This window comes from Hordeum vulgare, chromosome 4H (genome assembly GCF_904849725.1).
Source record: "Hordeum vulgare subsp. vulgare chromosome 4H, MorexV3_pseudomolecules_assembly, whole genome shotgun sequence".
Lineage (NCBI taxonomy): Eukaryota > Viridiplantae > Streptophyta > Magnoliopsida > Poales > Poaceae > Hordeum > Hordeum vulgare.
Genome location: NC_058521.1, coordinates 218,363,738 through 218,387,376, shown reverse-complemented (window position 1 = coordinate 218,387,376; position 23,639 = coordinate 218,363,738).

Below are 23,639 nucleotides of genomic sequence, written 5' to 3'. Positions count from 1 at the left end.
TCGACATTTTGGTCTCTTGTATTCGAGGTCATGTCTATACATGCTAAGCTCGTCGAGTCAACCTAAGTGTTTCGCGTGTCTAAATCTGGCTTACACCCATTGTATGCGAACGTTAGAATCTATCACACCCGATCATCACGTGGTGCTTCGATACAACGATCCTTCGCAACGGTGCACACTGAGGGGAATACATTCTTGAAAAAAATTAAGAGGGAGCATCTTATTATGCTACCGTCGTTCTAAGCAATAAGATGAAAAACATGATAAACATCACATGCAATCATATAGTGACATGATATGACCATTATCATCTTTGCTCTTTCGATCTCCATCTTCGGGCATCGCATGATCATCATTGTCACCGGCGTGACACCATGATCTTCATCATCATGATCTCCATCATCGTGTCTCCGTGAAGTCGTCACGCCAACTACTAGTACTACTACTATTGTTAACCGTTAGAAGTGAAGTAAAAGTAGTAAACACATGGCGTTGCATCTCATACAATAAATTAAGACAACTCCTATGGCTCCTGTCGGTTGTCATACTCATCGACATGCAAGTCGTGAATCCTATTACAATAACATGATCATCTCATACATCACACATGTAACATCACAACTTAGGCCATATCACATCACATGTCAAACCCTGCAAAAACAAGTTAGACGTCCTCTAATTGTTGTTCAAGTTTTACGTGGCTGATTTGGGTTTCTAGCAAGAACGCCTTCTTACCTACGTGACAGCCACAACGATGATATGTCAAAGCTATTTACCCTTCGTATGGACCCTTTTCATCAAATCCAATCCAACGAGAGTGGGAGAGACAGACACCCGCTAGCCACCTTTATGCACGGTGTGCATGTCTGCTGGTGAAACCTGTCTCACGTAAGCTTACGTGTAAGGTCCGTCCGGGCCGCTTCATCCCACAATACCACCGGAAAATAAAAAGACTAGTAGCGGCAAGCAATTGACAAATCAGCGCCCACAACCTTTTGTGTTCTACTCGTGCATAGAATCTACGCATAGAAAACCTGGCTCTGATACCACTTTCGAGTAACGTAGCATAAATTCAAAATTTTCCTATGCCATATTCAGTTCTTCCTATGGAGAGACCAGCAATGAGAGAGGGGTGAGTGCATCTTCATACCTTTGAAGATCGCTAAGCGGAAGCGTTGCTAGAACGCGGTTGATGGAGTCGTACTCGCGGCGATTCAGATCGCGGTGTGATTCCGATCTAGTGCCGAACCACGGCACCTCTGCGTTCAACACACGTGCAGCCCGATGACGTCTCCCGCACCTTGATCCAGCAAGGAGGAGGGAGAGGTTGGGGAAGATCTCCGGCAGCACAACGGCGTGGTGTCGATGGAGAGACGAGCTCTCCCGGCACGGCTTCACCAAGCATCGTGGGAGAGAAGGAAGAAGAAGAGCAGGGTTGCGCCGAGCAAGAGATGGAAAACCGTATATCCAAAGGCCAAATACCCCCACTATATATAGGGGGAAGGGAGGGGTGGCTCCCCCTTTAGGGTTTCCCCCTTGGGGGGTGGCCGCCCTAGGTGGGCCTTAGGCCCACCAGCGCCTAGGGTTTCCCCTCCCTCCATCTCTAGTGCGCCTGAGCTGAGTGTGGGGGGGCGCACGAGCCCACTAGGGGCTGATTCCCTCCCGCACTTGGCCCATGTAGCCTTCTGGGGCTTTTGGCCCCTCCCGGTGGGCCTCCGGAACCATTCCGGTGGTCCCGGCACTTTGCCGGTGGTGCCCGAAACATTTCTGGCATCCAAACCCATCCATCATATATATCAATCTTTACCTCCGGACCATTCCGGAGCTCCTCGTGATGTCCGGGATCTCATCCGGGACTCCGAACATCCTTCGGTAACCTCGTATAACAATTCCCTATAACCCTAGCGTCATCAAACCTTAAGTGTGTAGACCCTACGAGTTCGGGAATCATGCAGACATGACCGACACGCTCTCCGGCCAATAACCATCAGCGGGATCTGGATACCCATGGTGGCTCCCACTTGTTCCACGATGATCTCATCGGATGAACCACGATGTCAAGGATTCAATCAATCCCGTATACAATTCTCTTTGTCTCTCAGTATAGAACTTGCCCGAGATTCGATCGTCGGTATACCTATACCTTGTTCAATCTCGTTACCGGTAAGTCTCTTTACTCGTTCCGTAGCATGTCATCCTATGACTAATTCCTTAGTCACATTGAGCTCATGATGATGTTCTACCGAGTGGGCCGAGAGATACCTCTCCGTCACACGGAGCGACAAATCTCGATCTAGATTCGTACCAACCCAACAGACACTTTCGGAGGTACCCGTAGTGCACCTTTATAGTCACCCAGTTACGTTGTGACGTTTGATACACCCAAAGCACTCCTGCGGTATCTGGGAGTTGCACAATCTCACGGTCGAAGGAAAAGACACTAGACATTAGAAAAGATTTAGCATATTTCCAACAGTCTCCCACTTGCACTAGATTGAATAATCTACTTACATTGTGATGTATCGAACACCCATAGCATTGTGGTGTTGATCAGGTTTTGCTCGACGAAGAGGTTTAGTCAACGGGTCTGCAATATTCAGATCCATGTGCACTTTACAAATATCTATTACTCCACTCTGGACATGGTCCTGAATGGAGTTGTAGCGGCATTTGATGTGCTTGGTCTTCCGGTGAAACCTGGGCTCCTAGGCTATGGCAATAGCCCCAGTGTTATCACAGAAGAGTGTCATCGGACCCGACACGCTTGGGACCACTCCAAGGTCAGTGATGAGCTCCTTCATCCAAATTCCTTCATGAGCCGCTTCTGAAGCAGCTATGTACTCCGCTTCACATGTAGATGCTGCCACGACTTCTTGCTTGCTGCTGCACCAGCTCACTGCCCCACCATTCAAAACATACACGTATCCGGTCTATGACGTAGAGTCATCCGGATCTGTGTCGAAGCTAGCATCCACGCAACCCTTTACGACGAGCTCTTCGTCGCCTCCATAAACGAGAAACATCTCCTTAGTCCTCTTCAGGTACTTAAGGATATTCTTGACCGTTGTCCAGTGTTCCACACCGGGATCACTTTGGTATCTCCCTACCAAACTTATGGCAAGGTTTATATCAGGTCTGGTACACAACATGGCATACATTAGAGAGCCTACGGCTGAAGCCTAGGGGACAGTACTCATCTTCTCTCTATATGTTATCGTGGTCGGTGACCGAGTCTTACTCAGTCTCATACCTTGCAAAACTGGCAAGAACCCCTTCTTTGAGTTTTCCATATTGAACTTCTTCAATATCTTGTCAAGGTATGTACTTTGCGAAAGACCTATAAGTCGTCTCGATCTATGTCTACAGATCTTGATGCCTAATATGTATGCAGCTTCTCCAAGGTCATTCATTGAAAAACTCTTGTTCAAATAGGCCTTTATGCTCTCCAACAACTCTATATTATTCCCCATCAATAATATGTCATCAACATATAGTATGAGGAAAGCTACAGAGCTCCCACTCACTTTCTTGTATAGACAGGCTTCTCCATAAACCTGTATGAACCCAAACGCTTTAATCATCTCATTAAAGCGAATGTTCCAACTCCGAGATTCTTGCACCAGCACATAGATGGAGCGCTGGAGCTTGCATACCTTGTTAACACTCTTAGGATCGACAAAACCTTCTGGTTGCATCATATACAACTCTTCCTTCAAATACCCATTAAGGAATGTTGTTTTGACGTCCATTTGCCAAATTTCATAATCATGAAAAGTGGCAATTGCTAACATGATTCGAACTGACTTCAGCTTCGCTACGGAAGAGAAAGTCTCGTCGTAGTCAACTCCTTGAATTTGTCGAAAACCCTTTGCGACAAGTAGAGCTTTGTAAACGATCACATTATCGTTTGCGTCAGTCTTCTTCTTGAAGATCCATTTATTTTCTATGGCTCGCCGATCATCAGGCAACTCCACCAAAGCCCATACTTTGTTCTGATACATGGATTCTATCTCGAATTTCATAGCCTCAAGCCATTTGTTGGAATCCGGGTCCACCATTGCTTCTTTATAGTTCGAAGGTTTACCGTTGTCTAACAACATGATTTCCATAACACGGTTGCCGAACCACTCCGGTGTGGAGCGTACCCTTGTGGACCTTCGCGGTTTAGTAGTAACTTGATCCGAAGCTTCATGATCATCATCATTAACTTCCTCTTCAGTTGGCGTAGGCGCCACATGAACAATTTCCCGCGCTGCGCTACTCTCCGGTTCGAGAGGGGGTGTAATTACCTCATCAAGTTCTACTTTCCTCCCACTTACTTCTTTCGAGAGAAACTCTTCCTCTAGAAAGGATCCGTTCTTGGCAACAAAGGTTTTACCTTCGGATCTAAGATAGAAGGTATACATAGTAGCTTCCTTAGGGTACCCTATGAATACGCATTTCTTCGCTTTGGGTTCGAGCTTTTCTGCTTGAAGTTTCTTCACATAAGCATCGCAGCCCCAAACTTTTAGAAACGACAGCTTAGGTTTCTTGCGAGTCGTCTCAACGGATTTACACTGTGCCCTATTTAAAGTGAATGCTGCAGTTTCTAATGCGTATCCCCAAAATGATAGCCGTAAGTCGGTAAGAGACATCATAAATCGTACCATATCTAATAAAGTCTGATTACGATGTTCAGACACTCCGTTGCGTTGCGGTGTGCCAGGCGGCGTCAGTTGTGAAACAACTCCACACTTCCTTAGGTGTGTGCCAAACTCGTGACTCAAATATTCTCCTCCACGATCAGATCATAGACACTTAATTTCTCTGTCACGTTGATTCTCAACCTCACTCTGAAATTCCTTGAACTTTTGAAACGTCTCGGATTTGTTCTTCATCAAGTAGATATACACATACCTACTCAAATCATCGGTGAGAGTGAGAACATAATGGTAGCCACCGCGAGCTTCAACGTTCATTGGACCACACACATCAGTATGTATTATTTCCAATAAGTCGGTCGCTCTCTCCATTATTCCTAAGAATGGAGTCTTAGTCATCTTGCCCATGAGGAACGGTTCGCATGTGTCAAATGATTCAAAGTCAAGAGACTCTAATAGTCCACCGGTATGGAGCTTCTTCATGCGCTTAACACCGATATGACCAAGGCGGCAGTGCCACAAGTATGTGGGACTATCATTATCAACTTTACATCTTTTGATACTCACACTATGAATATGTGTAACATCACGATCGAGATTCATCAAGAATAAACCATTCACCAGCGGAGCATGACCATAAAACATATCACTCATATAAATAGAACAACCATTATTCTCTGACTTAAATGAGTAGCCATCTCACATTAAGCAAGACCCTGATACAATATTCATGCTCAAAGCTGGTACTAACTAACAATTATTAAGGTTTAAAACTAATCCCGACGGTAGATGTAGAGGAAGTGTGCCGACGGCGATCATATCGACCTTGGAGCTATTCCTGACGTGCATCGTCACCTCGTCCTTGACCAGTCTCCGCTTATTCTGCAGTTCCTACTTTGAGTTGCAAATGTGAGCAACAGCACCGGTATCAAATACCCAGGAGCTACTACGAGCACTGGTAAGGTACACATCAATAACATGTATATCATGTATACCTTGAATATTGTCGGCCTTCTTGTCCGCTAAGTACTTGGGGCTGTTCCGTTTCCAGTGACCTTTTCCCTTGCAATAGAAGCACTCAGTCTCAGGCTTGGGTCCATTCTTTTTCTTCTTCCCGGTATCTGGCTTACCGGGCGTGGCAACGGCTTTGCCGTCTTTCTTGAAGTTCTTCTTACCCATGCCCTTCTTAAAACTGGTGGTCTTATTGACCATCAACACTTGATGCTCTTTCTTGATTTCTACTTCTGCAGATTTCAGTATTGAGTACAACTCGGGAATGGTCTTTTCCATCCCTTGCATGTTGTAGTTCAGCACAAAACCCTTGTATCTTGGTGGGAGAGACTGGAGGATTATGTCAATTATAGCGTCATCCGGAAGTTCGACTCCAAGTGAAGTCAGACGACCGTGTAACCCAGACATTTTGAGTATATGCTCACTGACTGGTTTCAGCTCTTGGAACATCTCATATGCACCGTGTTGCTCAAAACGCCTTTGGAGCCCCGTTTCCAAATTGTATAACATGTTACACCTAATCAGAGAGTAGTCATCACTCCGCGTTTGCCAGACGTTCAGAATGTCCTGGGCTGCTCCGGGAGCAGGAGGGTCATCTATCGGTGCATCAAGGACATAAGACTTTTTAGCTGCTTCGAGGATGAGCTTCAAGTTGCGGACCCAGTCCGCATAGTTGCTACCATCATCTTTCAACTTGTTTTTCTCTAGGAATGCGTTGAAATTGAGATTGACGTTGGCCATCTACAATATTTATAAAGACAACCTTTAGACTAAGTTCATGACAATTAAGTTCATTTAATCAAATTAAGTATGAACTCCTACTTAAATCGACATCCCGCTAGTCATCTAAGTGATACATGATCCATGTCGACTAACCCGTGTCCGATCATCACGTGAGACGGACTAGTCGTCATGGTGAGAAACTTCATGCTGATCGTATTCAACCATACGACTCATGTTTGACCTTTCGGTCTCTTGTATTCGAGGTCATGTCTATACATGCTAAGCTCGTCGAGTCAACCTAAGTGTTTTGCGTATGTAAATCTGGCTTACACCCGTTGTATGCGAACGTTAGAATCTATCACACCCGATCATCACGTGGTGCTTCGAAACAACGATCCTTCGCAACGGTGCACACTTAGGGGAATACATTCTCGAAAAAATTTAACAGGGATCATCTTATTATGCTACCGTCGTTCTAAGCAATAAGATGAAAAACATGATAAACATCACATGCAATCATATAGTGACTTGATATGGCCATTATCATCTTTGCTCTTCCAATCTCCATCTTCGGGCATCGCTTGATCATCATTGTCACTGGTGTGACACCATGATCGTCATCATCATGATCTCCATCATCGTGTCTCCGTGAAGTCGTCATGCCAACTACTAGTACTACTACTATAGCTAACCGTTAGCACTGAAGTAAAAGTAGTAAACACATGGCGTTGCATCTCATACAATAAATTAAGACAACTCCTATGGCTCCTGCCGGTTGTCATACTCATCGACATGCAAGTCGTGAATCCTATTACAATAACATGATCATCCCATACATCACACATGTAACATCACAACTTAGTGTTGGGGAACGTCGCATGGGAAACAAAAAAATTCCTACGCGCACGAAGACCTGTCATGGTGATGTCCATCTACGAGAGGGGATTTCCGATCTACGTACCCTTGTAGATCGCACAGCAGAAGCGTTAGTGAACGTGGTTGATGTAGTGGAACGTCCTCACGTCCCTCGATCCGCCCCGCGAACCGTCCCACGATCCGTCCCACGATCCGCTCTGATCTAGTGCCGAACGGACGGCACCTCCGCGTTCAGCACACGTACATCTCGACGATGATCTCGACCTTCTTGATCCAGCAAGAGAGGCGGAGAGGTAGATGAGTTCTCCGGCAGCGTGACGGCGCTCCGGAGGTTGGTGGTGATCTAATCTCAGCAGGGTTCCGTCCGAGCTCCGCAGAAACGCGATCTAGAGGAAAAACCGTGGAGGTATGTGGTCGGGCTGCCATGGCAAAACTTGTCTCAAATCAGCCCTAATAGCTCCATATATATAGGAGGAGGGAAGGGGAGGCTTTCCTTGAGGCTCAAGGAGCCCCAAGGGCTGCGCCACCAAGGGGAGGAGGAGTCCTCCTCCAATCCTAGTCCAACTAGGATTGGAAGGTGGAGTCCTTCTCTTCTTTCCCACCTTTCCTTTTTTTATTTCTCTTCTTTTGGTTTTTCTTTCTCCACGACAGCCCGAACCACATGAGGATCACAAGTACCATCTAAATAAGGACATGCCTAGTCAAGAGAATGCAAGTTTAAGATCTAATCCAAACATAGTCCAAGTGCTTGATCTAAAGCATGTAAATCCTAGGGCATGGCAATATAAAAGCAAAGATTCATAGGACCTACACTCCCCTCGAATACCACCTTCATGCCATCCAAGAACAAAGCACAATATCAAAGACATGGATCCAAACCACCAATGCTCCTAACCCTAGAACAAGAACATCAACCAAGAGAAGAAGGGCAGGAGCTTTACCGGGGTCCATGGCACTTGGAGGAGGAAGGAGAAGTGGAGCAAACCCTCCAACTCAACAGAGAGAAGGAGCTCCACGGATAAAGATCCAAATAGGGGGAGTTCGGGGTTGGGGAGGGAGGACCCGCGAGGAAGAAGAAAGAGACAGGAAAAAAATGGGCTCCCCGTCCTTTATATAGCCCAAGGGGTACGGGCCAGCGGTAGTACCGCTGTGGTCCTGGCGGTAGTACCGCTGGCTGCAGCGGTAGTACCGCTGGGGTCCTGGCGGTAGTACCGCTCCCCCTAAGACAGCCCTAAAAATATCATAGTTAGGTCGTGGTAGATTGGGGTCCTGGCGGTAGTACCGCTACCCTGAGCGGTAGTACCGTTGGGGTCCTGGCGGTAGTACCGCTACCCCTAGCGGTAGTACCGCTGGGGTCCTGGCGGTAGTACCGCTGCAAATGTCACAACGGGACCTAGGAGATGACAGGAACGTGGGCAAATGACAAGTAGTGAAAATAAGAAGATAGCACCAGCAAGATATACTGACTTGTCATTTTGTATCATTTCTTCCATATGAGAGAAAGGTGGGGGGGGGCGGTGGCCGAGGCCACCTATGTTTGAGACAAAGGTATGACACCGCGAAGAATTGTCCTTGGGTTCATAACCAACGCTCGTCTTTGAAGCACAAGTGTCATTTGGTAATGGCTAAAGTGAAAGACTAGATCAATTTATGCATAATGGGGGGAGGAAGAGTTCATTGAGAGAACAACACTCCCCCTATGTCCATGCCTACATCTAGAACGAGATAAAATGCATAGTAAGGTGCAACGTGCCTAGCTTCAATCCACATTACTTGAATCAATGATATTTAGCTCATGCCTTAACTCCCGGAACCTTGCTTTATCTAGGTGCTTAGTGAAGATATCTGCAAGTTGCTCTTCAGTGTGGATGAAGTGGACCTCAATATCACCTAGCTTGATATGTTCACGAATGAAGTGATGGCGAATATCAATATGCTTGGTTTTGCTATGTTGCACTGGGTTGAGGTAAATCTTAATAGCACTTTGATTGTCACATAGAAGAGGCACTTTGTCACAAGTGACACCGTAATCCTTTAAAGTTTGCCTCATCCATAGCAATTGTGCACAACAACTTGCAGCTGCCACATACTCAGCTTCGGTGGATGATAGAGGGACACAATTCTGCTTCTTTGAAGACCAACTTACCAGTGAGCGACCAAGGAACTGGCATCCTCCAGACGCTGACTTCCTCTCCACACAATATCCTTCCCAATATGAGTCAGAATAGCCAACTAGATTGAAGTTTGTTCCTTTGGGATAACATAAGCCAAAGTTTGGGGTATAAGCCAAATATCGAAAGATTCACTTAACAACCATATAATGACTTCCTTTTGGTGCGGATTGAAGCCGTGCACATATCCCTACACTCAACATAATATCAGGTCTAGATGCACAAAGGTAAAGGAGGGATCCAATCATGGAGCAATATACCTTTTGATCCACTGCTTTACCATTGGGATCACTGTCAAGCTTGCATCTTGTTGGCATGGGGAACTTGACCGGTTTGACATCTTCAAGCTCGAACCGTTTGAGCATGTCTTGAGTGTACTTGGCTTGTTTGATGAAGGTCCCTTCTAGGCCTTGTTTAATCTCGAACCCGAGGAAGAACTTCAACTCTCCCATCATGGACATCTCAAATTTCTCAGTCATTGGTGCAGCAAATTCTTCATTGAAGGAAATGTTAGGAGAGCCAAAGATAATATCATCAACATATAGTTGGCATATGAACAAATCCCCTTTAACCCTCTTAGTAAAAATAGTGGGATCTATCTTCCCAATTTCAAACCCACGATCTTGTAACAGCTCAGTAAGATACTCATACCACGCACGTGGGGCTTGTTTAAGGCCATAGAGTGCCTTATTAAGTTTGTACACATGATTGGGGAGCTTGGGATGTTCGAACCCCGGGGGTTGTTTGACATAGACCAACTCATTTAAAGGACCATTAAGAAAGGCACTTTTCACATCCATTTGTTGTAATTTGAAGTTATGATGAGAAGCAAATGCAAGCAACATGTGAATAGATTCTAGACGAGCAACACGGGCAAAGGTTTCACCCTAGTCGATACCCTCGACTTGGGAGTAGCCTTGAGCCACCAATCTTGCCTTGTTTCGAATCACAATCCCATTGGCATCTTGCTTGTTCTTGAATATCCATTTGGTCCCGATGACATTATGTTCCTCCGTTGGCCTTGGTACTAAATCCCAGACTTGGTTACGCTCGAAGTTGTTAAGTTCTTCATGCATGGCCATAAGCCAATCCTCATCATCGAGCGCTTCCTGTACCTGCTGAGGTTCACAATACGAAACAAACGCGTGATGCTCACAATAATTCCAAATCTGTTGACGGGTGGATACTCCCCTTTTTAAGCTGCCAAGTACATTCTTCATAAGATGTGACTTGACTCTCAGCTTGTTCGCAATCTTGGCTGCTCGACGCTCCAAGAGTTCTTCATTGGATAACTGGGGAGCATCGACTTGTTTACTTTACTTGCCCTTGTGTCTTGAGCCTCCCTTGGCATCGGCTGTTGGTGCTGCAGAAGGGAATTGTGAGACAGTATCCTGATCATCTTGACTTTCGACTTGAGCAGGTTCACTTGTTTGTTCTTGTAATTGTGGTTGCTCTTGATCTTGATCTTGTGCTTCTACTTGGTCTGGATCTCGCGGTTGCACTTGATCTTGATCATGAGCAGGTTCGGAGCCTTGGGTGAGTGCTTGAATATCATGAGACACATCATCATTGTTGGGCAATTTATCTTGACCTTGAGCTTGTTCATTTTGTTGAGAGTCTTCTCTATGTTCATCGGAAGCGTGTGGGCCTTGTGGAGGTGATGGCTCCATTCGAGTAGAGCATTGTCCTTCTCCTTCGGCCACAAGGGGTTCCTCAATGGGAAGTATTTAACCAATCCCCATTCTTCTTATGGCTTGGGGAGGAATTTCATCAAAAGTTATATGGAGATTTGAATTCCCAATAGAGCCGATTGGATGCATGACATGCTGTGTTGATGGCCTCTGCCCAAAAGTTATATGGAGATTTGAATTCCGCCATCATTGTTCTTGCAGCGTCTATCACGGTCCGGTTCTTCCTTTCTGCCACGCTGTTTTGTTGAGGGGTGTATGGTTCTGAATATTGATGTTTTATTCCCTCATCACCTAGAAACTCATCCAAGGTGTAGTTCTTGAACTCGGTGCCGTTGTCACTTCTAATCATCAAGATCTTTGCTTCAGGTTGACGTTGAGCTTCATTAGCAAAGTTGATGACAGTTTGTTGAGTTTCACTCTTCCTTTTGAAAAAATATACCGAGGTGTATCTTGAGTAGTTGTCAACAATCACCAAGCAGTACTTTCTGCCTCCAAGACTATCAAATGATGGAGGGCCAAACAGATCCATATGGAGGAGCTCCAATGGCCTCTTAGTGTAGATGAGAGTCGTTGGACGATGAGCAGTTTCATGAATCTTTCCTTCAATGCAGGCACTGCAAACACGATCTTTGGCAAAACTCACATTTGTTAGTCCACAAATATGGTTCCCTGTTAGAAGACTTTGCAAAGATCTCATATTGACATGAGCTAAACGGCGATGCCAAAGCCAGCCCACATCAACATTAGCCATTAAACACGTCGTGGTCTTAGTGGGTCGCTTTGAGAAGTTCACCACATAAAGACCATTTTCGACTTATCCAACATAGGCTACTTTAAGAGTCTTGCTCCACAGGAGGACCAAAGTATCAAGATTAAAGAATGTGGAAAACCCCATAATTGCAAGTTGACGAACCGAAAGTAAATTGTAGGCAAGTGACTAAACAAGCATGACCTTCTCAATAAATAACTCTTGAGAGACGACCACCTTACCAAATCCCAATACCTTTGACGAGGATGCATCGGCGAATTGGACATGGGTGGGCATAGATGGACAAGGATGCACATCTACCACTAAGTCCTTGCTTCAGGTCATATGATTTGTTGCTCCACTATCGAGCAACCATGACACCCCACCGGAAGCAAACTCCTGCAATAGATCAAGGCTTGGTTTTAGGTACCCATTTTTAATGGGTCCTTTCATGTTAGAGACAAGGGTCTTAGGAACCCAGATAGCCCATTCAATGTACTCATCGTAGGAACCAACAAATCTGGCATAAACATGCCCATCACTAGCATGACATAAGACATAGGAAGAGTTGAGTTTGTCGGCTGTGTTGGTAGGAATGGTTTTGCCCTTCTTGAGGTTTCCATAGTCCACCTTGTTCTTGTTCACCTTCTGAGTCCCCTCACCCTCTTTGACAAATATGTCCATGAGGGTAGGAGATCGTTTGTTCCTGTTCCTCCTTTTACCTTTTGACTTGGAGGTAAGTCCAAGTCCCTCCTTTCCTACAACACCTTTTTGAGTGCTCAAGAGATCGTTCAGGCTCTTCTCACCTTGTATGCATGCCACAAGGCCCTTTTCAAGTTTCTCCTTTAACTTGGCATTTTCCACCACAAGATGTACATGCTCACAACAGGGATTAGTTGCACAAGCATTATCAATTAACACAAAGTGAGGACAAGTAGAGATCTCCTTGGTAAGCTTTGCTTGGTGTTGATCATGAGACTCTTTCAGAGAGAAATGTACACCTTTCAAGACCTTGTGGGCCTTGTCAAGTGTGTCAAACTCCACTTTGAGTCTGTCATGGCCAACCCCAAGAGCATACTTTTCAGACTTAAGCATACGAGTAAGAACAACATCATGATCTAGTTTCTTTTGCATTTTAGCGCAGTCATCGTTATATGACTCCTCAAGAGCCAAACGAAGAGTGCGCTCATTTTCTAGAGCAATAGATAATTCAGCAATTTCATCGGCATAGTCACGACTGTGTCCCTGAAGCTCGGAGATGGTCTCCTCATGAGACTTAATGAGGTCATTGGCCTCACCCAGTTGTTCCAAGAGAGCAACAAAGTGCTTCTTGGATTCTCCCTTAATAGTGCACAGAAACTTGTCAAGATCATGCTCATTAAGTTCCCCAACATCACTATCATCAACAGAATTTAACAATGAAGGAGCAGTAGCGATGTTGGTCTTAATGATGGGAGTTACCTGATTGATACCTTTTGCCATGAGGCACTTGGTGATGTGGTTCTCGTTGGGGGCATTGAAGAGAGACACCTTCTGGGGAGAGGTAGTGGCAATAGCAACAGTTGCCATTGCCACTACATCATCATCATCATCATCGGAAGGGTACTCTTCAAGGGCCACCATCCCTTTTGGGTGGGGTTTCTTCAAAAAGTTGTTCTTGATTGGAAATGATTTGGTTTTGTCTTTGCGAATCAGCTTGCCCCCGTTGTCTTCCCTTTTCTCATAGGGACATTCGGCCACGAAGTGGCTCACGTTACCACAGTTATAACATGTCCTCACTCGTTGCTTGGGTTTGAATCCACTCGAGTTGTTCTTGGTGAAGGTGGGTCTTGAGTTCCTCTTGTTGCCCCAGAATTGCCTTGACGCAAGAGCCATGTGCTCATGATAGGCATACTTTGTGTCTTCAGGGCAGCTCTCCTCTTCTTCATCCTCTTCTTCTTCTTCAAACATTGCTTTTGCTTTTAACGCAAGGTTGGGTGAAGTCGTCTTTGAGCGAACGCGAGCAAGTGCATTGTCGGCTGTTTCGTTCATGATTGACATTGCAATAAATTCATCCAAGACCTCACTGGAAGACAAGGAGTGGAAGTCTTGCCGCTGACGAATGACAGATGACATGGCTTTGTTGAAAGGCATGATGGCTTTGAGAAACTTGCGCTTGACCCATGTATCATCCACATCCTTGCTCCCATGATCCTTGAGTGCCACAGCAATAGCAGTCACCCTCCGATAGAGATCACGAGGGTCCTCGTCTTCCTTCATCACAAACTCATCGGCCTTATCAAGTATCACTTCATAGTTGGATCGTTGAATGCTTGAGCTTCCCTTGTACAACACCATAATATGCTCCAGACAATCCTTGGCCAAAGTGAAGGGACGCAAGTGAGGAAGATCTTCAGGTGGCACTGCAGACTGGAGAATAAATAAGGCGGAGTGATTGTATTGATTGTCTGCATCTTCTCTTGGAGTGAGGTTGCTTGGATCATGGGGATAATATCCTTGCTCGATTATTCTCCACAAGTTTGTTGAGCTGTGATTCAAATGATACTCAATAGAAAATACCCAGTTAGCAAAGTCACCTTTCACAAGCTTAGGAGGAGGACCAACAGTATTAAGACGCGGTGTGGGAACGGATCCTCCATAGACCATGGGGGGTGGAACTGAGGCATATGTTCCAGTCCCATCCTTTTCGTGAGATGAGGAAGGTCGCATACCTTTAGCCGCTTCCTTAGAGGAATTGGCCTCCGAATCGGTGATGGTGGATTTAACCACTAACGCCGGTTCGGGTGGACTTTTAAATCCCTCAATTAACTCTTTAAGCATGGTCTTGACTTCATTCGTCAAGGATGTCTTGAGGGCGACCATAGCCGTGTTCAAGTCGTCCCTTGTGACCGAAGTCAAGTCCATGGCCTCGGGTTGCCCATTGTTAATTCCCTCTTCGCCTTCCATACTCTTCGGGTGGTGAAACCCTTAATAAAGAGACGTGGCTCTGATACCAATTGAAAGGATCGATATGGCTGACTAGAGGGGGGTGAATAGGCAACGACCACTTTTTAATTAATCTTAGCAAGTTAGGGCAAACAACATACGGGTTCACAAATATAACAACAATGGGGTGAACCGTAATGACGCTAACAGCGAGAGCTACTAAGACAAGTAAGAGAAAGACAACAACATAAGCATACACAAAGTAAAGGTTAGAGATAGCCACAAGTGGAACCAATGAAGACGAGGATGTGTTACCGAAGTTCCTTCCCTTTGACAGGAAGTACGTCTCCGTTGGAGCGGTGTGGAGGCACAATGCTCCCCAATAAGGCACTAAGGCCACCGTATTCTCCTCACGCCCTCGCACGATGCAAGGTACCGTGATTCTATTATAGGTGCCCTTTGAAGGCGGCGACCGAACCATTACAAACAAGGTTGGGGCAAACTCCACACAAAACTTGTAGGCTCCCAACAAGACCATGAAGCTTCACCACAATGGAATGTGGCTTCGAGGTGACCTCAACCATCTAGGATGCTCAAACACCCAAGAGTAACAAGATCCGCAAGGGATTGGTGGGGGAATCAACTTTTCTCTTGGTGGAAGTGTGGATCTAGGCCTTCTCAAGCAATCCCTAAAGAATCAACAAGTTTGATTGGATAGGGAGAGAGATCGGGCACTTCTGAGCTTAGGGAGCAACAATGGAGCTTGGGAGGGTAAGAGGTAGGGTTCCACATCTAGAAGAACCATTTATATAGTGGGGGAGAAAATCCAACCGTTTTCCCACTCACAGCCCGTGCTTGGCGGTACTACCGTTGGATGCAGCGGTACTACCGCTAGCACTCCAGCGGTACTACCGCTGGCTGCAGCGGTACTACCGCTGAGCCCCTGGTAGTGCATAAGAACTACCACCGCCAAGAAAGTCTTCGCAAAAAGGTCTGTCCACGTACAACCGTTAGGCAGGCGGTACTAAGCTCCTGGAGCGGTACTACCGCTGACCAGGGGCGGTACTACCGCCAGCTAGCGGTACTACCGCTAGGGCCAGCGTTACTACCGCTAGGCCGAGCGGTACTACCGCTGGGGGACCATTTGCAAAGAAGAAAGAAACACCAAGGCGGGAGCCACTCCAAAGTTGCCGGCAAGGGGGAAAAGAGGTGAAGTGTGCGCGTGCAAGATTGATTCCACCCAAACCTTTCCACTACGGTTCCCCTCTTAATAGTACGGCTTTCCTATCCTCAAATAAAGAGAATCGTAGAGAACACCGTGCTTCTGTTCCACGAAAGAGGGGGCGAGTCGTCTTGTGCCGTTGACGTGTGTTATCTGAAATCTTAACACACACGGTTAGTCCTTTGCGGTACTGTCATCAATCACTAAAAATACTTAGGCATAAACTATGCCCCAACACCGGTCATCTTTGAGCAACGGAGTTACTCATAGCGATCAAACCAGTCTCTCGTAAGCGTACGACTAATGTTGGTCCGCGCCGCTTCGATCCAACAACACTGCGGAATCAAGAAAAGACTAAGGAGGGCAGCAAAACGCACATCACCGCCCACAAAAACTTTTGTGTTCTACTCAAGAAGACAACTACGCATGAACCTAGCTCATGATGCCACTGTTGGGGAACGTCGCATGGGAAACAAAAAATTTCCTACGCGCACGAAGGCCTATCATGGTGATGTCCATCTACTAGAGGGGATTTCCGATCTACGTACCCTTGTAGATCGCACAGCAGAAGCGTTAGTGAACGCGGTTGATGTAGTGGAACGTCCTCACGTCCCTCGATCCGCCCCGCGAACCGTCCCATGAACCGTCCCGCGATCCGTCCCACGATCCGCTCCGATCTAGTGCCGAACGGACGGCACCTCCGCGTTCAGCACACGTACAGCTCGACGATGATCTCGGTCTTCTTGATCCAGCAAGAGAGACGAAGAGGTAGATGAGTTCTCCGGCAGCGTGACGGCTCTCCGGAGGTTGGTGGTGATCTAATCTCAGCAGGGCCCCGCCCGAGCTCCGCGGAAACGCGATCTAGAGGAAAAACCGTGGAGGTATGTGGTCGGGCTGCCATGGCAAAAGTTGTCTCAAATCAGCCCTAATAGTTCCATATATATAGGAGGACGGGAGGGGAGGCTTGCCTTGAGGCTCAAAGAGCCCCAAGGGCTGCGTCACCAAGGGGAGGAGGAGTCCTCCAATCCTAGTCCAACTAGGATTGGAAGGTGGAGTCTTTCTCTTCTTTCCTACCTTTCCTTTTTTTTCTTTCTCTTCTTTTGGTTTTTCTTTCTCTCTTGCGCAAGACAGCCTTGGGCTGACCCCACCTACTTGGTGCGCCACCCCCAAGGTCCTTGGGCCCTCCCGGGTGGGTGGTCCCCCCTCCCGGTAATGCCCGAAAACCTTCCGGTAACCAAATGAAGTCATCCTATATATCAATCTTCGTTTCCGGACCATTCCGGAAACCCTCGTGACGTCCGTGATCTCATCCGGGACTCCGACCAACATTCGATAACCAACCATATAACTCAAATACGCATAAAACAACGTCGAACCTTAAGTGTGCAGACCGTGCGAGCTCGAGAACTATGTAGACATGACCCGAGTGACTCCTCGGTCAATATCTAATAGCGGGACCTGGATGCCCATATTGGATCCTACATATTCTACAAAGATCTTTATCGTTTGAACCTCAGTGCCAAGGATTCGTATAATCCCGTATGTCATTCCCTTTGTCCTTCGGTATGTTACTTGCCCGAGATTTGATCGTCAGTATCCGCATACCTATTTCAATCTCGTTTACCGGCAAGTCTCTTTACTCGTTCCGTAATACAAGATCCTGCAACTTACACTAAGTCACATTGCTTGCAAGGCTTGTGTGTGATGTTGTATTACCGAGTGGGCCCCGAGATACCTCTCTGTCACACGGAGTGACAAATCCCAGTCTCGATCCATACTAACTCAACGAACACCTTCGGAGATACCTGTAGAGCATCTTTATAGTCACCCAGTTATGTTGCGACGTTTGATACACACAAAGCATTCCTCCGGTGTCAGTGAGTTATATGATCTCATGGTCATAGAAACAAATACTTGACACGCAGAAAACAGTAGCAACAAAATGACACGATCAACATGCTACGTCTATTAGTTTGGGTCTAGTCCATCACATGATTCTCCTAATGATGTGATCCCGTTATCAAGTGATAACACTTGCCTATGGTCAGGAAACCTTGACCATCTTTGATCAACGAGCTAGTCAACTAGAGGCTTGCTAGGGACAGTGTTTTGTCTATGTATCCACACATGCACTGTGTTTCCAATCAATACAATTATAGCATGGATAATAAACGATTATCATGAACAAAGAAATATAATAATAACTAATTTATTATTGCCTCTAGGGCATATTTCCAACACTTAGGCCATATACCATCACATGTCAAACCGTGCAAAAACAAGTTAGACGTCCTCTAATTGTTGTTGCAAGTTTTACGTGGCTGATTTGGGTTTCTAGCAAGAACCCCTTCTTACCTACGTGACAGCCACAACGATGATATGCCAAAGCTATTTACCCTTCGTAAGGACCCTTTTCATCAAATCCAATCCAACTAGAGTGGGAGAGACAGACACCCGCTAGCCACCTTTATGCACGGTGTGCATGTCTGCCAGTGGAACCTGTCTCACGTAAGCTTACGTGTAAGGTCCGTCCGGGCCGCTTCATCCCACAATACCACCGGAAAATAATAAGACTAGTAGCGGCAAGCAATTGACAAATCAGCGTCCACAACCTTTTGTGTTCTACTCGTGCATATAATCTACGCATAGAAAACCTGGCTCCGATACCACTTTAGAGTAACGTAGCATAAATTCAAAATTTTCCTACGCCATATTCAGATCTTCCTATGGAGAGACCAGCAACGAGAGAGGGGTGAGTGCATCTTCATACCTTCGAAGATCGCTAAGCGGAAGCGTTGCTAGAACGCGGTTGATGGAGTCGTACTCCTGGCGATTCAGATCGCGGTGTGGTTCCGATCTAGTGCCGAACCACGGCACCTCCGCGTTCAACACACGTGCAGCCCGGTGACGTCTCCCGCACCTTGATCCAGCAAGGAGGAGGGAAAGGTTGGGGAAGATCTCCGGCAGCACAACGGCGTGGTGTCGATGGAGAGACGAGGTCTCCCGACAGGGCTTCACCAAGCACCATGGGAGAGACGGAAGATGAAGAGCAGGGTTGCGCCGAGAGAGAGATGCAAAACCGTATCTCCAAAGGCCAAAACCCCCACTATATATAGGGGGAAGGGAGGGGTGGCTCCCCCTTTAGGGCTTGTTCGGTTAATCCCACCGAGGAGGGGATTGAAGAGGATTGGAGGGGATTGAGGTGGAATTTGACTTATAAGGGATTTAATCCCTCCCAATCCTCTCCAAACCCCTTCAATTTTGGAGGAACCGAACAAGGCCTCAGGGTTTCCCCCTTGGGGGCGGCAGCCCTAGGTGGGCCTTAGGCCCACCAGCGCCTAGGGTTTCCCCTCCCTCCCTCTCTGGTGCGCCTAGGCTGAGTGTGGGGGGCGCACCAGGCCACCTAGGGGCTGGTTCCCTCCCGCACTTGGCCCATGTAGCCTTCCGGGGCTTGTGGCCCCTCCCGGTGGGCCACCGGAACCCTTCTGGTGGTCCCGGCACTTTGCCGGTGGTGCCCGAAACATTTCCGGCATCCAAACCCATCCATCCTATATACCAATCTTTACCTCCGGACCATTCCGGAGCTCCTCGTGACGTCCGGGATCTCATCAGGGACTCCGAACATCTTTCAGTAACCTCGTATAACAATTCCCTATAACCCTAGCGTCATCGAACCTTAAGTGTGTAGACCCTACGGGTTCGGAAATCATGCAGACATGACCGAGACACTCTCCGGCCAATAACCATCAGCGGGATCTGGATACCCATGGTGGCTCCCACATGTTCCACGATGATCTCATCGGATGAACCACGATGTCAAGGATTCAATCAATCCCGTATACAATTCCCTCTGTCTGTCGGTATAGAACTTGCCCGAGATTCGATCGTCGGTATACCTATACCTTGTTCAATCTCGTTACCGGTAAGTCTCTTTACTCGTTCTGTAGCACGTCATCCTGTGACTAACTCCTTAGTCACATTGAGCTCATGATGATGTTCTACCGAGTGGGCCTAGAGATACCTCTCCGTCACACGGAGTGACAAATCCCGATCTCGATTCGTACCAACCCAACAGACACTCTTAGAGGTACCCGTAGTAGACCTTTACAGTTACCTAGTTACGTTGTGACGTTTGATACACCCAAAGCACTCCTCCGGTATCTGGGAGTTGCACAATCTCGCGGTCGAAGAAAAAGACACTTGACATTACAAAAGTTTTAGCATACGAACAACACGATCTAGTGCTATGCTTAGGATTGGGTCTTGTCCATCACATCATTCTCCCAATGATGTGATCCCGTTATCAATAACATCTAATGTCCATGATGAGGAAACCATGATCATCTATTGACCAACGAGCTAGCCAACTAGAGGCTTGCTAGGGACACATTGTGATCTATTTATTCACACATGTATTATTGTTTCCTGTTAATACAATTATAGCATGAACAATAGACGATTATCATGAACAAGGAAATATGATAATAACCATTTTATTATTGCCTCTAGGGGATATTTCCAACAGACCCCAAGGAGGAAACGACACAAGAGTGTTGTCGTCATCCGATCTGCTGATCTAGGGTTTCCCCCGGAGGTATTGGGTGGAGTTGGGAGCTTCACCTCGATGATGCCTTCATGAAGGAATCGACGATATGGACACCGTCATCATTGGCTCCGGCCACCGGCCGAAGACCAGGTTTTCACCCGGATCCATCCCAAAGAAATCCATCCGACAACCTGTGCACCGTCCCGACCGCCTTCAAAGCCCCAGATCTAGCCGTCTAGATCAGGCGACCATCCACGACAACACTGCCACCGTATGAGCCCTGGCGCACCGGCCACTACCTGAGTGTGCCTCCACTTGAGCCTAGGAAAAGGGCTTCCACCCCTCGTTGCCAAACCGCGAGAGGCCCCGAGATGGATCCCGCGTGCTCGTCACCGCCGCTGACCCGAACCAATCCGTAGAAAAAACCAGAAGATCACCGGTGCAGATCCGCCTTGGACAGGGACTGCACCACGCCATGTCGTCGTGGCAAGCCCGAGCTTCACATGCCGCCACCTTCCAGGGTCGCCGCTCCGGGATCCAAGCCGAACATCGCCGCTGGCACCGGCCGTCTTCCGCCGCCGCCGACCCGTTGATTCGCCGGCCACCACGACCAAGGCCGCCGCGTCCACGCGAACTCGCCGAGCAGCGAGCACCACCCGATCTTCCCCGAAGCTCTGCAACCCTGCCGCCTACGCCGAGCCCCACATCGCAACCTTGCACCGTCGTCGAAGGCGATCCGTCGGGCCGCCGCGACGCAGATCGAGAAGAAGCGCCCCGACGCCATGGGGTGACCCGCCTCACCCGATCCGACGTGGAAGAGAAGAGATCCTCCACCGCCGCCGTCAGTCGTCCAAGGATTTGCCCGACGGCTTCCTCCAGCAGCGACGGAGGGGAGAAAGGGGATGGAGGTGCCCGGCGGCGCGGTTTAGGGTTTCCACCCGAGCCGCCCTAGGAGGGGGCGACGCGGCTATGGGAGTTATATAAGTGGTGCAGTAAAGTCTGGGAGGTAATCCGGACCTGAAACCGTCGTTCGTAAATGGAGTTCATCTTGAATTCTAGAATTGGAGATGGTGTTGATGATAGGGATGTTCTGATGAGCAAGTGTTGGCCAAGTTTGTGTACATGTGGCATCATCTGCATCATCATCTTGTGGTGAGCTCTGAAAAAAGAACGAGAGCCACATCCGGCCTGTGGTCCTGTATCCAGCCCTTCTGGGCGCTTTATGGACTGGGTCGTCTCCTTCCTAATAGCGGCCATGTGAGCAACCTCCTCCGACCGTGGCCAATCTGAGCCACATCCCAGCGATGTGAGTTAATCACGTTGCCCTGTACACATAGGATTAGGAAAAAAAGCCAAACCGAGTCCTAGTAGTATTAGGATACCTAGTCCTAGTCTATTTTCATAGTCCCTTGTGGATGTGTATAAAAGGCACCCTAGGGGTGGTGCTTGTAACACCAGAAAAACGAAAAGCAATACAAAGTATTACGACAGGCTCGACACGAGCCTGTAGCCACCAAATATTTCCTACGTAGTTTTTCTTTCGTTCGCCAAGTTACGATCCCGATGAGACGATCGAATCGGTCCTGCTAGAGCTTGCCCAGGCTACTGACGTACATACGAACAACAAGTGCAAGTCAAATCCATCAAGCTGCTTGTGTGCTTGCTAGCTTGCAACTACACGCACGTCATAGCTCTGGGACATTTGATCGAGTGATTAAAAGCCAACAATTGGTATCTAGAGCATCGACGATATACGATCTACGATGACGGACAGCGACGCTGAGTCGGTCAAGTCCGGCAAAGGCGGTTCCAAGGCGAACAAGAACGGCGACAAGGTGAAGAAGGGCGGCAAGTCTGCGACCAGTGGTGGAGGAACGGGCGGTGCCAACGTCCAGGCGCATCGCAACATCCCCATCCAGTACCCGGTGCTCACCGACGCCAACTATGGCGTGTGGGCGGTGAAGATGAAGATTATTCTCCAAACCCTCCGAGTGTGGCAGGCAATCACGAACGACGACGTCGATGACGAGTCCGACGAAGGTGCCATGGCCGCCATAGCCCAGTCCGTGCCGGATTCCGTGCTGATGACATTGGCGGAGTTTGAGACGGCAAGAGAGCCATGGAACGCACTCAAGGAGATGAGTATCGGAGAAGATCGCGTCACCAAGGCTCAGGCACAAGTGCTGAAGCGCCAATTTCACAAGTTGTAGATGGAGGAAATTAAATCGGTGAACGACTACGCCATGCGTCTTACTACTTTGGTGGGAGAGATCCGCGCGCGTGGTGCAAAGCTCGAGGAGACCGAGGTTGTGGAGAAATTTTTCAGTTCGGTGACTGAAAAATTCACGTACATCATTGGCACGCTCGAGCAGCTTTACGACATCGACGACATGACCATAACAGAGGCGATCGGACGCCTGCGGACGTGGGAAGAGAATGCTCGTGGCTGTCAGAAAGGCAACGGAGGAGGTAGTGACCAACTCTTGTACTCGCGTGCAGATTGGGAGTCCCCAAGTAGCAAAGGAAGGCGTGATGGCAACGAAGGCTCAAGCAACGCAACGCGCGGCGGACAAACTGGAGAAGGCAAAGGAAAAGGCAAGCCACAAGGTCGTGGTAAGGCTGACCGATCTAAAGGGTGGAAGCAACGGAACTTGGATATGTCCGAGGTCAAGTGCTATAACTGCAACGAGATGGGTCACTTTGCAAAGGATTGTCCGGAGCCTGACAAGCGAGAGATCAAGGAAAATTTGGCAAAGGAGGAAGACGAAGGTCCAGGTCTTTTGATGGCCGAAGTTTGTGATCTCGCTGAAACAGTGGTTGTGAAACCAAGCCGGAAGGTGCTACTTCATGAGAAGAATGTGACACCTAAGTTATCCGAGGATCACAACGTGTCGTGGTATCTCGACACGGGTGCCAGTAACCACATGACGGGATGCAAGGAGAAATTTCTCGAGCTGGAATATGATGTTGAAGGCTCGGTCAAGTTTGGTGATGGTTCAAATGTGAAGATTTGTGGGCAAGGATCTGTCCTCTTCGAGGGTCTCATAGGCGAACATCGCATACTCACTGGAGTGTACTACATCCCA